The 16,391-nt window shown below is 42.5% G+C and overlaps 1 protein-coding gene and 1 non-coding gene across 4 annotated transcripts in view; one reads left to right on the forward strand and one right to left on the reverse strand.

Annotated features, from left to right (window-relative positions):
* The window catches only part of CSMD1 (CUB and Sushi multiple domains 1), a 2,016,427-nt gene that overhangs the window by 530,224 nt on the left and 1,469,812 nt on the right, over nt 1–16,391 (reverse strand). The window lies entirely within an intron of this gene.
* On the forward strand, nt 890–995 carry LOC111560293. Its single transcript, XR_002742050.1, has one exon. It is a non-coding gene; the product is annotated as a U6 spliceosomal RNA (small nuclear RNA).

The following is a 16,391-nucleotide window of genomic DNA, read 5'->3' on the forward strand; positions in this document are numbered from 1 at the left end:
CCGCACAGAGATCTATAGCATGTGGTAGATCAGTCTGCACATATCCGAGAGGAGATCGTGTCGGACAGAGAAGACGGAAGCCCTGAGACACAGAGTGCTCGCTGTGTTTGAGAAACCACGAGGACGCTGATGAGCTGGGGCAGTGTGGGGCTGGAGCAGGACACGGGACCGAGGGGCCATGGGGGGAGGCTTATGGGGAGCCTTGAAGAACATCATTAGGACTTCTGATTTTCTACGGAGACAGGCGACAGGTTGCCGGAGAGTTCTGAGCGTAGGAGTGATACACAGCAACTTTTAAAAGAATCACTTTGGTTACTGTGTTGAGGGGCAAAAGCAGAAATAAGGGCATCAGTCAGGAGAGAGTTGCGAAAATCTAGGTGAGACGCGATGGCTGCCGAGACCTCTGTGTGATTAACGGAAGTGGGGGAGGGCTGGATACCGGCTCTGGGGCGTAGAGTATTTGTAGGTGTTTGCGGAGAGAGGCGGGGTATGAGAGATGGAGTTGGAAATCACTATGGAGTTTATTTTGTAACCTACGTAACTGACAGAGAGAAACGGACATTGTCCGAGAAGAGGATGGTAGGAACAGGTTTTGGAGAGAAAATCTAGGTCTGTTCTGGACGAGCTACGCTTGAAATGCCTATTGGACATGTAAATGCAGGAGCTGAGTAGACAACCGGATGCATGTAGAGTTCAGAGTAGGGAATCTGTCTAGAGAAATCTTTGGAAGAGGGCAACCTACAGACTACAGTATTTCAAGCTACAGGATGGAGCGAGTGTCAACAGGAAAAAGAGCCGAGCCCGCGATGAGCCATATTCAAGGGGGAGGGGCACTGAGTGGCATCAGCAAAGGCACTGAGGGGGCACATACAGTTTCACATCAAGCTTTGTGTTTGGCTAGCAGCACACATACTAAAACTGGAACAATAAAGACAAGACTAGCATGGCTCTTGAGCAAGGATGACACACACATTGATGAAATGTTCCATGTTTTCTGCATGAACAAAACAAGAAGCTTGATGAGAAACCAGAAGAAAGTAGCAATCATCAAAACAAAACAAAACAAAACAAAACAGGGTCTCCTGGGTGGCTCAGTCAGTTAAGCGCCTCACTTCAGCTCGGATCATGATCTCAATGTTCTTGGATTCAAGCCCCGCATCGGGCTCTGTGCTGACAGCTCAGAGCCTGGAGCCTGCTTCGGATTCTGTCTCCCTCTCTCTCTGCCCCTCCTCTGCTCACACCCTGTCTCTCTCTCCAAAATAAGTAAACATTAAAAAAATTAAAAAAAAACACACACAAAAACTAGAGTTGAAATGAACAATAATTGAACTAAAGAATTCAAAAGTTTCAGAAGTAGAGCTGACGACATATGGAAGAAACTACTGGCAATTTGGAGGATAAGACATTGGAAATTACCCAATCAGAGGGAGAAAAGAGGGGCACCTGACTGGCTCAGCTGGTTAGCATCTGACTCTTAATTACAGCTCAGGTCATGATCTCATGGTTTGTAAGTTCTAGCCCTGCGTCAGGCTCTGTGCTGACAGCACGGACCTGCTTGGGATTCTCTCGCTGTCCCTCCCCTGCTCTCTCTCTCTCAAAATAAATCAATTAACATTAAAAAAAAGAGGACACAAAAATTTAAAAAAGAATGAGAAAGAGTGAGGAAAGCCTATGGGAATTATGGGACACAGTAAAAAAGAAGAATATTTACATGGAAATTCCAGGAGAAATGAAAGAGAATGAGCCATCAAGTATATTTAGAACAATAATGGTCCAAAGCTTCCTGAACCAGAGGTGACAAATGAACATCCAGATCCCCTAGACTCAAAGGACCCCAAATAGGTTGATCCTGCGTTGGGCTGCCCTGAGACACATTTTGATTACATTGTCAAAAGTCAGCAAGAGAAAGGAGGGGAGTTATGTGTAAGGAAACCCCCATGAGAACAAACTCAGCCCAAATTAACACAGAAAGGAAATGATAAAGATTAGCGCAGAAATAAATGAAATAGAGAACAGGAAAAGAGTAGAAAAGACTAAACAAACTAAGAGTTGGTTCTTTGAAAAGATAAACTAAATTGACAAACCCTTAGCTAGACTGACCAAGGGAAAAAAAGGAAAAGAACTGAAATGAACAAAATTATAAATGATAGAGGAGAAATTACACCTGATACCACAATAGATACAAAGGATCGTAAAAGTCTACTATGGACAATTATGCATTAGCAAACTGGGCAACCTAGAAGAAACAGAAAAATTCTTAGAATCCTACAGTTTATAAGACTGAATCAGGAAGAAATGGAAAATCTTAACAGACTGCTATTAATAAGGAGACTGAATCAGTAAGCCAAAATCTCCCAACAAAGAAAAGACCAGGACCATATGGCTTCACTGGCGAATTTTACCAAACATCTAAAGAAGAATTAACATTAATCTTTCTCAAAATCTTCCAAAAAAAAAAAAAAACACAAACAAACAAACAAGGAGAGAAGACTCTTAAACTCGTTATTTGAGGACAGCATTATCCTGATACCAAAACCAGAAAAGTACCCTACTAGAAAGGAAAACTAGAGGTCTTATACATTTGGATCAATTTGTTTTCCTCATTTGATAATTTTGTTTTCTGAAGATACTACAGATATTGTCAGATTTTAGTGGTTTTCGATTCAATATGTGACTATAAACTGGCCCCTAGGAAGCTGGAATTAATTGTTTCCTCCACTGTGGCTGGGTCTCTGGACTCGTCCTCACAGGCATCGGACCTCACACATGACTTCCTGGTGCACGCCAGAACCATACAGTATTCCCTTCCGGGCTTCCTGTAACGTGCCCTTGCTTCTCTTGGAAAACATATCCCCTCGCTCAAATCAGAAAAGCCCCAAGAAGCTTCAGCTCCAGTAAGCACGTCAATACTTCCCCCAAACTCCCACATTTATGCCATTGATTTCTTGATGAGGAACCCAGTAGATTCAGAAACAAAAGACCGGTGGGATTCTGGAATCGGCGGCTACAAAGTCCAATTCCAGGCAAGGGCACAGGAGCTCTGTTTCCTGGCTGCTAACGTGGTAGCCCTGTGCCCAAGGAAGACGGGCAGGGGAGGCCAGGAGACACCTAGTGCTCGTCCTGCCGCATACTCTTCAGAGTATCTCCTCCTCATCTTTCCACACACTCACTCACAGAACCGTCTAAAGAAAGTCCTAACTCCCACTGCAGTATCCTAGTAGCATCACCCCCGGAATAACTCTCAAATCCATACCTCCTCTGACTCTCACTTAACTCATCTGAACGACCAATATCTCCTGCTTGGAACCATTCAATGCCTGAGTTTCCTTAACTGGCAATCACAGGAGGCGGTTTTGCGTGAGACTGGTGTTTTCAACTTGACCCGCTACACGGTGCCGGTGCTCAGGGTGATGGACACTGACTGAGGGAACCGCTGGTGATTCTGTAGTGGAAGGTTCCCCAAACTAGGGCAGAGAGTGTCCTCATGGGGTGAATGCACTGCTGATTCCTGACATGAGGCTGGGAGCCGGCCGATGAATGCAGAGCCATATTGATGGTGTTCCCTTTCCTCTGAATTGTCTCCCCAAACTTCCCTTAGCGTGTTGCTGAATGTCTCATAAAGGAAAGAAGCTTCACTGTGCGATAAAATATTGAGACAAGAATTTCATTGTAAAGGAGGGGTTTTTATCCACCACTACCCAACTGGACCCATCACACACTGATGTTACTGTATATATTGTCAAGTGAGGACTGTGGGGATTGACAGGTGGAAGAAGTTTCTATATTTTCACTATCCGCTCATTTAATTATGTGTGCCCCCCTGTTGTTTCATATTTTATTGCCACTTCTGTCACGTGCACGTATCTGATGGACCAAAGTGGCAATTTCTAAAGATGACGTATGAAGTAGAAGAGGAGTATCCTAGGTCTATTGACAATTCTGATAAGGTTAGTGATACAGCATTAGAACCTTTTGAATCGTTTCACTGAGCTAATGCTACATGAAACACAAAGGAACTCTGCCTTGACAACGAAAGCCGTTTGTCGTGGGTTTTACGTGGGGAATGTAAGTTGTCCCATTCACTGTGCATCGCTACTAGAAAACACCTTACAAACGCAGTACTGACTTCAGCAAAATTGAGGATGCTTAACTTCAAATCAAAGCCACTCAATGGGTAATTGCGCTGGTTATTTTAAAGGCTACTGGAATCTCAAATAGAGTAAAGCTTTTGCTGAGGAACAAAGAGTCACACTGGTGGAGAGGCTCAGGAAGTAAGTCATTTAGCAGCAGAATTTATTGACCAGAAAAGGCAAAGTCAAACCGTTGGTGAAACCTTAGTAATGCAGCATGAAAAACTGCAGTGACTATATAGTGAGAATTCTAAAACAGGATACAAGGAGCCGAAATACTTTCTACTCCGCACTGCTCCAAAAGTCAACAGGTTGATAACATGTCCCTGATACCGAGAAAGATCTCTACGAAACAGCTCCTCTATCGAGGCAATAGTCAAAAGATCCACTAACAAAACTCGTGGTGAAATTTAAGAATTTTTTTTTCTGCTTTAAATAAGCAAAGACCAAGATGCATTTAATGATTTGCTCTCTTGTCCGGAAACAAGAGATCTTGGAGAAACTCGTGTCAGCATCTGTACAGACCATTCCCATCGACTGTTGACCTCATGGAAGGTTCTGCCTCTACTGCTGAAAGAAACAAACAAAAACAAACAAAAAAACCCTGATGTCCTCACCACACATTGTTTGCTTTGCAGTGGGGTACCTCCTGAAGAGCTTTTGAGCAATGCTGTAAGAAATACTTAACCGGGTAAGACAAAGACAAGTTTCAGAATGTTTCAAGACTGGACACTGAGACAAAGAATGTTACTGACAATGAAAAAGCGGAAGAAATGAGCGTTAGCAGTCCTTTCTCATCAAGTGAACCTGCTGAAGTGGCTTCCTTAGCCCCGTGGAGAAAATGATTTGGCTTGATACAATCCTACAACTGAATTTAAAAGGAAATCGGAACATTGGAGAAACCATGTTGCAAAAGAAAATCCTAAAACGTTTCCAGTGATGATTGGGTCTAGAACAAGGAAGGGCATCAAATACCGCCTGTCGTTTTCAAACCTTCTGGAAAAACCGCAGAATGGGACCAACTAGTATTTCCCCTCTCTTCACAGAAGTGGAGAGCTGGGTGAGGAACTCTCTCTCCAAATCTTCTGTTCAGCTGGAGAGCTGGACTTTGAGGGAAGAACAGGAATGTGAACTGTGGTCTGGTGTCATCACCCCTGCCCCAGCCCCTGGAGTCTGAGGAAGAGGAACATTCCGCCATATCTAAGAAAACGGGAACCCCTTGGCTGCAAGGTGAATTTCTTACATGTGTGAGCAAGCGTCTTGTTTTCAAGCATCAGGAATGAAGACAGAAAGTCACCATTCAGTAAAAAAAAAAAAAAAAAAATGAAAGTCTTGTGTGCTTAGGTCAGATTTACACTGAGAAGCAAAAAATTGTGAAGCAATTTTCACATAAAAGAGATACACTTGGTTTTACGTTTGTAGTTATAAAAACCCCACTTCTTGTATGTACACAGATTTATAAGAGGGCAAGAGATCAACACTTGTGTGCACTATTTTTCTATTGTTGTACCTGTATTTGTGCCTGGCCATATCATGCAACAAGAAAATACGTTCCAATCCTGTGTAAAACTGTAGGTTCTATTTCTATTCTTATTCATTTACTCTTTACATAGTAACTTTACTACTTCACACTAATAAGCTTGAGTTTGAGAAAAATGTAATTTAACTGACATATATTTGCTACCTGTAAGTCAAAGCCACTGAGCCTACCTTTATGAAAGAAATAAATTGTTTTGTCGTAAACCAATTATTTAACAGAAATGTATGATGTTTTTCTTGTACGTGTTTAACATTTATGATAGTAATAAAAGAAAAAAAAGTGGGGCTCCTGGGTGGCTCAGTTGGTTAATTGTCCAACCTTAGCTCAGGTCATGATTTCACAGCTTGTGGGTTCAAATCCTGCATTGGGCTGTGTGCTGACAGCTCGGAGCCTGGAGCGTGGTTCAGATTCTATGTCTCCCTCACTCTCTGCGCCCCTCTCCCCACCATCTCGTGCTCTGTCTCTGTCTCTCAAATATAAATACAAAATGTTAAAAAACTTTTTCTTAAAATTTTTTTAATGTTTTATTTATTTTTGTGACAGAGAGAGACAGAGCATGAGCAGGGGAGGAGCAGAGAGAGGGGGAGACACAGAATTGGAAGCAGGCTCCAGGCTCCGAGCTATCAGCACAGAGGCCGATGCGGGGCTCGAACTCACGAACTGCAAGATCATGAACTGAGCTGAAGTGGGATGCTTAACCGACTGAGCAACACAGGTGCCCCTTAAATGATCGCGATCTTAGATTTTACTATAATTTCCCTTATTTTTGATTGGGAAGAGTTCTAGGTAAAAGGCCAGGTAAAGGAAGAAAAGGAAAAAGGAATAAAGGTATCCGGTGTAGAAACAAGCGGCCACAGTATGGCCATCCCTCCAGCTGCCCAATTCCTAAGCCTTGGAGCTGTGTATTAACCTTCTGGATCTTTTCTTCCCATACTCAATCATCAGCAAGTCTTCCGAAGCCTCTTCCTCGGGAATGTATCCAAAATCTGAGCGCCTGCCACTTCTGCCCTCACCCACTTATTCCAACCCCACTGGCCTTTCTGGTGCTTCTCATTTCGTCCAACTCACTCCTACCACAGGACATTGGCACTGCCTACACTGACCTCCCCTCCCCCATCCTCACATCTTCCAAGGCTCAGCTCAGGCGACAGCCCTGCACACAGTCTCCGGCACACATCGCACCCACACTCCATGACCTTGACCTCATCAACCTCTATCCCTTTGTTAAATTTTACCCGTTCATTGACTTGTTTGTTTGCTTTTCGTGGCACCTATCGGCACCTGGTCTGGGCACCACTGTTCCTAGGCCCTAGACAGAGGACACGCGGACACTCCATGGACGTCATAACTACGTGATGAGCAGACGCACAAAGAGGGCATACGCAGCTCGTGTGTACGTGGTGGAGACGTCTGCTTCCTTGGTTGGAAATGGAGAACAGCGTCGCACCACTGGCCCTCTCAGCACATCCCCGCTCACATCTCAACGGGAACACAGTAACACCTGTTCTCAGGACGCGCCAGCCACCTGTCAGGACGAGCCTGTACCTACCGTAAGCACCAGTCTCCCTCCGCCTCCAGAGCTGAGGCAGCGCTGGATAGTGGTGAAAGAGCTACACTTTACCTCTTCATGACTCCGTTTTCTTACCTTTAAGGCAAAAACCGTAATAACAGAGCCTGTGACATGAAGTGTTTAAGGATTCAGCACAACAGTGGACGAAATGCCTTTCTGTTTCTAAAATCGGTTGATTTCTCCAGCAATATCAGCTAATATCTTCTGGCACTTTCTTTTCTGTGCTGTAGCATCTCCCACCCACTCCCATCTTTAAGGTATTTGGAAATTCCAACAAATGAATACACTTTTTATGCCAAAATACATTTTAAAATTCATGAGCCTGAAAATTCATTGGCTTTAAGCCTTTGGGTAGACACAGTGGGTAAGTGATCCAGGAGGCAGTAGATGAAACAAACTTATCTGTCTTCTGGGAACCTAGGAGAACAAAATAGATTTTACTGGATATGTGACTTCCATCACAACCAGGCTTGGTTAGCACCCTTTACTTCCCTACTCATGACTTCAGAATTGGTAAATTCCTTTCCAGATGTTTTTTAACAGACAGGGAGAGAGTGCACAAGTGGGAGAGAGAGGCAGTGGGAGGGAGAGAGAGGCAGTGGGAGGGAGAGAGAGAATCTCAAGCAGGGAGAATCTGTACTCCGTGCAGAGCCCTACGTGGGGCATGATCCCACGACCCGGGGATCGTGACCTGATTCAAAATCAAGAGTTGGATACTCAACCCGACTTAGCCACCCAGGCATCCCATCTTTTCAGATTTTTTAAATAGAGGTATAAAAAGGCATTTTTTTTTTTTAGTAATGGTCTTTGCTATTCATAGCTGAGGTCTGATACTCAACCACAGTGTGCTTTGTTATTCTGTGCCATACAGACGTGACTGATGGCAAGAATTATTTGCTGTAGGGCATCCCATCCCCTCTGGGCTCAAGCCTGGGGCCAGCCTGGATCTGATGCTCTCTGTGGTTGTAAGCATCATGTCCACTGTGACATAGGCACCTCAGGACATCCCGCTTTCCAAATTCCAGACGTGGTTTTAGACACTGGAAAGTGAGGCCAGTCATTGTTGGACCCGGGGACAGATTTCCCCAATCCTGCAGGGGCATTGACACCCCAGGTCTAGAATGGGAAAGATGTTCCATGACAGAGCCTTGACTACAAGGAAGGGGATTTTGTGGGCTCATGTTCTGAAGTACTGGACGGAATGGCGAGGCCATTACAGCAATCGTGCAAAAGCAGTTTTACAGTCACAGTGGAATCCTTTCCCCCCTCTGAGACACAGAGGTGTGGTTCTGTGACAGAGAGCAGGGCTATCCACAGGGAAACAGCACTATGATTTGGAAGGAAGGACAGAGAATTACTGGAAAGTTGAAAAATGTCTTGATACGAAGCTTGAAAACTGATGGTTTATACCACCTATATGGTGTAAACGTTCTCCTTAAAAATCAGATCAGCACACAGACTTTGAGGTTTTACGTATTTTAAATACAGGAATCTTAAATCTCCATTACACTTTGAAATAAGTAGTATATGCCAAATTAAGGGGTTCTCAAAAATGTCTTTTTAGAAAGAGCATTTTTAGGCACTTGTAAAGGTCCTTCTGAACTGTGATAACCTTCCTTTAGACATCAGAAAATTAAATCGCCCTAAGTAGACTGCAAACATCGTCAGAACTGGGTTAGCCTGAATCAGACAAACGGAAGCGGGGAGACATGCGGATCCTGATGCAGAAGACATTTTCTTAAGTTAAGAGGATTCAAATCTGACGTGCGTTGTACAGGTCTGTTCTGACTCAGGAATGTCTGCACTGACATACTCCACTCACAGAACCCACATGTGCCCGCTATAGGGTCAGGAGGTCCACATAAACTGTGTTTTACTCTAGGTCAATTCAATGTGCATAAAAAGTAACTCCACTTTGAACATCGGTATGGAAGAACAGAACTATTTTCATTAATTTTTAAATGTGAGTTTTCTTTGAAATTGATACAATTATGGAAAGTTACTTACTTTAAATCGAAATGAATGATGCTTATTTCTTGAAATTCATGGAGGCAGAAAATGTATTATGTGTTGAAGACAGCCTAGAAGAGAGTTACTATTCCAGGAGTAGTTTATCCCATATTATAGACACGCCATTTTACTGCCCATCATGTGAGGAGATTTTAAAGTGTGACCCTGGAGAACTGAATGTACTTAAGTAATAGATATACATGACTCCTAAAACCAATCAGCAAGCCAACCACCTGACCATCCAGCCAACCAACCAACCAACCAACCAATTAATTATGGAAAGGAAAAAAAAAAAAAAAAACACTCTGAATGCCTTTCGTCAGATAATGTAAGGTTGGGATAAATACAATAAAATTAATTTATGGATACATGAGAATATACTTAAATAGGGTCTGTACTAACATGACAGTATTTCAGATTTATAGGAGGACCACCATCACAAATTTGCTAAAGTATGAATACACTAGCCACTTTCTTTTCAGGGATTAAAAAAAATTAATGTTTATTTATTTTGTGAGAGAGAGATAGCAGGAGTGGGGGAGGGGCGGAGAGAAAGGGATAGAGAGAATTCCAAGCAGACTCCACACTGTTGGCACAGAGCGGGATGTGGGGCTCAAATTCACAAAGTGAGATCACGACCTGAGCCAAAATCAAATCATGGCCCGAGATCAAGACCTGAGTTGAAGAGTCAGATGCCCAACTGAGCTGCCCAGATACCCTCAGGGATTTTTTTTATGTTTATTTATTTATTTTTGAGAGATAGAGACAGGCAGGAGGCAGAGAGAGGGAGAGAGAGAATCCCAAGAAGGCTCCACACTGTTAGCACAGAGCTTGACGCGGGGCTCGAACTCACGATCCCTGAGATCATGACCTGAGGTGATGTCAGACACTTAACCGACTGAGCTGCCCAGGCACCCCCTTTAAGGGATTTCTATAATAATTTGGAGGTCATTAATTGCCTCTTCGGATAAGCCAATTTATAAAACAAAGTATGTGACACAGGTGGCTGATCCATAATCTAATCTTGTATCTGCTTAGTGCCTTAGCTTCTTTACTTTTATGAGAATTTGTCAGAAGACTAGATGCCTCAAAACTGACAATGCTCTAGGGGCGCCTGGGTGGCGCAGTCGGTTAAGCGTCCAACTTCAGCCAGGTCACGATCTCGGGGTCTGTGAGTTCAAGCCCCGCGTCAGGCTCTGGGCTGATGGCTCGGAGCCTGGAGCCTGTTTCTGATTCTGTGTCTCCCTCTCTCTCTGACCCTCCCCCGTTCATGCTCTGTCTCTCTCTGTCCCAAAAATAAACAAACATTGAAAAAAAAATTAAAAAAAAAAAAACTGACAACGCTCTAGAGGTAGGATATCCATGGCAACCGAGGCAAGAAGAACCTAATGGGGAAGGCGAGACTGTACAGGTTTTGAGTAGTCAACAACTACAGTGAGACTTTGCTGGACCCATGACAGTAACAGTGATGGCCACTGCAGCACTGCTTATGAGAACAACATTTTGGAAACAACCAAAATATCTATGACCTTGGAATGGCTGAACAAGTTTTAGTATAGTCATACTTAACGGACACTGAAAATATTAAAGTGAGTGAGTAGACACGTAACAAATAGATCGAAAGAGATGTTCATGTTTTATTGAGTAAAAATTAAGCAAAGAATTGCTTATAATAATATTTGTCTTTATATATGTGTGTATACATTCCATCATATGTACGTATATATACACACACATAAATACATATACCGATACATGCATATACAAATATCCATATTTATATGGTGACAGAAAAGCAGATTCCTATGTGGTGCGCAGAGAGTAGAACTTAATTTGTTCATATATTAAATCATAGAATTTTGATGACATTTACTTTCTCTGTGTTTTATTTTCCAAAGAGAACTGAAACATACATTAATAATTTAGAATAACAGTATGTGTATGTATGCGCTCTTAAGGGTTATATTATAAATTCGTTACTACTGTATCTCATTCACATCTAGGTCAATGCTTTCCACAGAATAGACAAAATATAAAAAGAGGATAGACAAGAAGTATTCTTTATGAGAGTAGCAACTTGAGGCAGAAATGAGGATAATATTTTATTGTGGGAGAACAATGAAAGGAAAAGCTTGAAGAGAAGAAAGGGACGTGGGGTGGGGGAAACGGGGCAATATTATTCAAAGGGTACAAACTTTCATGATGCAAGATGACTAATTCTGGAGATGTAATGTATAGCGCTGTGACTAGTAACCATACTGTATTACACACTTGAAATTTGCCATAAGAATGGATTACAACTGCTCTCACAATTAAGGTAAACTCAATTACCTTAATTTAAAAGGAAAGGTAACTATGTGAGGTGATGAATAGGTCACTTGGCTTGATTCTGGTAGTCACTTCACAATGTTTACATATATTGAAACATCATGTTTTATACCTTAAATCTATACAATTTTGTATTTGTCAAATATACCTCAATAAAACTTGGGGGAATCTGCAGAAGTTCATACTATAACTTTGAGTAAACAAATATTAGACATATGATCTTAATCTGTTGACTTTATGATTATTGAATGTCATTGTTATGATAAATTCCCTCTTTCAGGACAATTCTGCCATGACAACCTCTGGCAATTGTATTCTAAAATAAAGCTGCTTAAGTTTTACATTTTGCAAAAGGAGGAGGAGAAGGAGGAAGAAGTGGAGAAAGAGGAGGAGGAGCCAGGAGGACATAGGTACATATCGAAAGTGGTAGGAAACACCGTGAAACCTTCTGACTGGTTTAATACGAAGTGTGAATTGGGTACAGTCACGCCCACGGCACACTGGCAAGTGTGTGCGATAAACACAGTTGGGTCTGAGGAAGACGGCGACTGGAGGAAACCAGCCTCGGATCTGGAGGAGGGCCAGAGCTGGGGGGGCAGGGAGCTTGCTGCTACAGTAACCCAATATTGGGGTGAAGAAAGGTCCAAAAGAAGGGAAGGGCTTAGAATCAAAACTAGGCAGGACTGGACGGCCCCACAGTTGCCGCCATGATGAGATCCTGAAGCAAGACTCCCACGGTCACCTCAACATGGTGGCCAAAGGACTAACTGACCAGTCAGTAGCAATGGCCAACAGATGGTGGCATCTAGGTTTCGTTGAGTTGGTGAGGGTTTTTATCTTAGCCTGGTTATGTTAACTGGAATACCAAATGCTTCAGAACATCCAAAGATGGAAAATATTGACAGAAAACAAATCCAACGAGGAGCAGAAGTCGTCAGAACCATATGTCAAGAGAACCAGGGCTAGGAAAACTGAAAGTTCTACATGAGCAACCAGAAAAAAACAGGACGCCGACCAACTGCTGTGATACCTTGAGCAGAACATACTCTGCCCTGCCGGTGTCTTCCTAACAAGTGGTAGACGAATCAATGGCAGGAAGTGCCACTGGGGGAAGGACCTGAGTGCCTCGGTGTGATGACAAGAGCCATGGGGCATGGCGGATGCTGAGGAAGAGTGGTCTGCAGGCAGGCAGTGCTGAGGGAGGCCCTGCGTAGAGCTGTGGACAGGATCGGGCTGCAGGGCCCACGAACAAGCCACAACAAGCATTGAGAAACGTGAGCAAAGCCCGGACAAGGCCCAGCAGAATGCGGAGAAATGTGTCTGCACAGGAGGAGGAAAATAGGGGCGCGTTAGGGAGCAGTGCTGCTTAACTGGGCTGGGACGTGTGTTTGGGGATCTAGAATCAAGTGAGAGAAGTTGGTAAATTTCTCAGTGCCGAGCTACGTGGAGGTTTTCACTTCGTTCTCAAGACATCGGGTGTGATCAGTGAAGACCACAGCCTGGAGGTTATCCCTGAGGATTCAGCCAACTAGTCCCAAGGGCACATCCCCAAGGAAGGTATGCAGAGGCAGGCTGAGCTCGGGCAGGGCAAGAGGGCAGAGGCAAAGTGTGGGCGCCCAATGATTTCAGCTCCTACGTGAACTCCACTGTGAAAATTCCGTATCTGAAAGAACTTAGTAAAAGCTTGCTTCGCTGAAGATTTTACAGAACCGTCACTCAGTTTCCTGAACCCTGCATCAAGAGACACTCATTTTACATATAAATTTAAAATATTTATGTATGTGTATATATGCTTGCTCCTGAGGACTTTTTAATTTTTTTTAAATATAACTTATTGTCAAATTGGTCTCCATACGACACCCAGTGCTCATCCCAACAGGTGCCCTCCTCACTGCCCATCACCCACTTTCCCCTCCCTCCCACCCCCCATCCATCCTCAATTTAGTCTCAGTTTTTAAGAGTCTCTTATGGTTTGCCTCCCTCCCTCTCTGTTTGTAACTTTTGAGGACTTTTCATTCAAATGTCACTTTTTTTATTTCAATTATGTGCCAATCATAATTTTAATTTTCCCTTCCTTTTTCATTCATTTGATTATTTATATACATTGCTTATATACGTGTGTGTGTGTGTGTGTGTGTGTGTGTGTGTGTATAGCAAGATGCATATCTTTGGTGTCATACATTTCTAGATGAAATGTATATGGTTGAGTATCTTGATCATGTATCTATATAGGGCTCTGCAAATCAGTCAAATGTGGTATTAAAACTGCTTCTAGGGGTGTGTGGGTGGCTAGGTCAGTTAAGCATCCTGCTCTTGATTTCGGCTCAGGTCATGATCTCATGGTTGATGGGTTAGAGCCCCACATCAGGGTTTCTGCTGTCAGCAAAGAGCTCATTTCAAATCCTATGCCCCTCCTCTGCTTGCTCTCTCTTTCTCTCTCTCCCTCAAAAATAAAAAAAAAAAAAACCTAAAAAAAAACACCCTATATTATTCCATATTTGCCCTCTTTACAGAAGACTTCTCACCATACCCGATGACACCAGACATTGGAACTCTTCAGAATCCCAAATGTCCTAAGTGGGTTTTATAAACATGAAATATTTCATTAAGAACAGTTTCATTCACGGTGTTGAATTTAGAAGCGATCCTGTGAGATAATCTCATTGGTTCAGTCATCTGAAAAAAACGTGTCATATGAAATATAAGCCTTTTTTTCAACAACAAAAAATCCCTATTGCAAATAAGTTCAAAATGACTTCACTGACTTCAATGAAGCCATATGGGGGCCAGCTGCCATCTATTACGAAAATAGTAATCATTGTGTTTCTCCACCGTAAGCACCTTTAAAAGGAAGGTACGATGCTACATCCCTCTTCCGCCTCACAGATTTATTCCGTTCTATGGACAGCTGTTCAGCATCTGACCATGGAGAGATGGCCACAGGGTAAGAATCAGTGTGGCTCCCTGCTCCCCCTCCAATGCCAGGGGACAGTTATCAACACACTTCACACTTCAGTGCAAACCAGCAAAAACAATTACCAGGTCATTAACACGGTCTTTCAAATACATACATCAAGTCATCACTTAGAGGATTGTGAAGGCAAGCAGAACACAGTATCCAGACCTCTGGAATATTCTCTTTTTAAGTCTGCGCCTCGTTAGGAACCACTGGGTAATTGGCAAAAATACAGACAAGCAAGTGCAATGTAACACAATATGGGGAAGCCAACTGCTTGCAAAATATTAACCACAACTGAGCTTAATAGTGTCAAATGCACCTTTTGTGTTATATGCAATACATGTTCTGATGAAAATAATACTTTATCTGGAAGCATATTTGTACAAAATATGCAGCTGTTAAGGACACAAATAATATGTAGATTTGTAGCACTGTTGACCTACAAATAGTTTTATATATATATATATATATATATATATATATATATATATATATACACACACACACACACACACACACACACACATACATACATACATTTTTACAAAGGGGTATCTGGGTGGCTCAGTCGGTTAAACATCTGAATCTTGATTTTGGCTCAGGTCATGGTCTCCTGGTTAATAAGTTCGAGCCCCACAACGGGCTCTGTGCTGACAGTGCAGAGCCTGCTTGGGACTCTCTCTGTCTCTCTCTGTCTCTCTCTCTCTCTCTCTCTCTCTTGGGACTCTCTCTCTCTCTCTCTCTCGGGACTCTCTCTCTCTCTCTCTCTCTCTCTCTCTGCACCTCCCCTGTTCATGCTCTCCCTCTCTGTCTCTGTCTCTCTTTCTCAAAATAAACAAACAAAAACTTCAATTAAGGCAAGACCTTCTTTGCCTCCCCAGTGATATAAAACAGTAAATGCTTGGTCATAATTACAGCCATTTATTAAAAATCATTTATTAGTTCTCACTACAGGCCATTCAACCATGCAAGAGAGTGTAAATTCAAAGATGTGACAGACAGAGGCTTGCTTGCAGAAGGTAATTTAAGTAGCTTATTTCATTTCATTTAAAATTCCTAAGATGTACCTTTACATTGTGTGCCCTTAATAAATGAACAAATAAAAAACATTTTAAAAAGACACATGTTTAATTATGTAGCTTTGAGCAAGTTAGGAATTGGTCACACAACGCTATTACTGTTTGGGGAATTTTTCCTGTATTTTGGGAGATTTGACCATTTCTCCTGCCTTCCGTTGAAATTCTGGGAGTATGGAAGTAATCCTTTTACAACTACAGAAGGGAAAATAACACACAGTTTCTTCTACTTGTGGATATTTTTCCCTTTGTCCCTTCACAGGGTGACACAGGTCCTGGTTTACTTGGATAGTTACAGTTTTTGACTGTTTCCAGATTTATTATTAATACATTATCCTTTAAAAGAGTTTTGGTTCAGATAATAAAGAATATGGTCAACCCATTAATTAGTTCATCGGCTTGCAACAAAGTATAGAATTTCTGCCATGAATCTGATGATAAATATTGCTTCAATCATTCAATAACATGCATTTTCACCCCACTACCTGGTTTTTGTTCAGGGTGTATGAACAGGTGCATGAGCTTCCAGCAGTACAATACTTTTCAAGATCCGAGAGTTTAATAGCATGGCTGGGGACTAAGCATGCAGGAACAAGTGATAAAATGAGAGTGGAGTGATGTCAGTTGCCCTGCCGTGAAAGATAGATCTTACGAAAAGGACTTTCTCCCATGGACCATAGAGAGTTACTGAGGATATAATGCTGAAATACAACAGAGTCATATTTTACCTTTGTTCTCAATGTTGTTGAAATGCAGACATCTATACAATGAGGTGGGA

The sequence above is a fragment of the Felis catus genome, chromosome B1 (genome assembly GCF_018350175.1).
Source record: "Felis catus isolate Fca126 chromosome B1, F.catus_Fca126_mat1.0, whole genome shotgun sequence".
NCBI lineage: Eukaryota > Metazoa > Chordata > Mammalia > Carnivora > Felidae > Felis > Felis catus.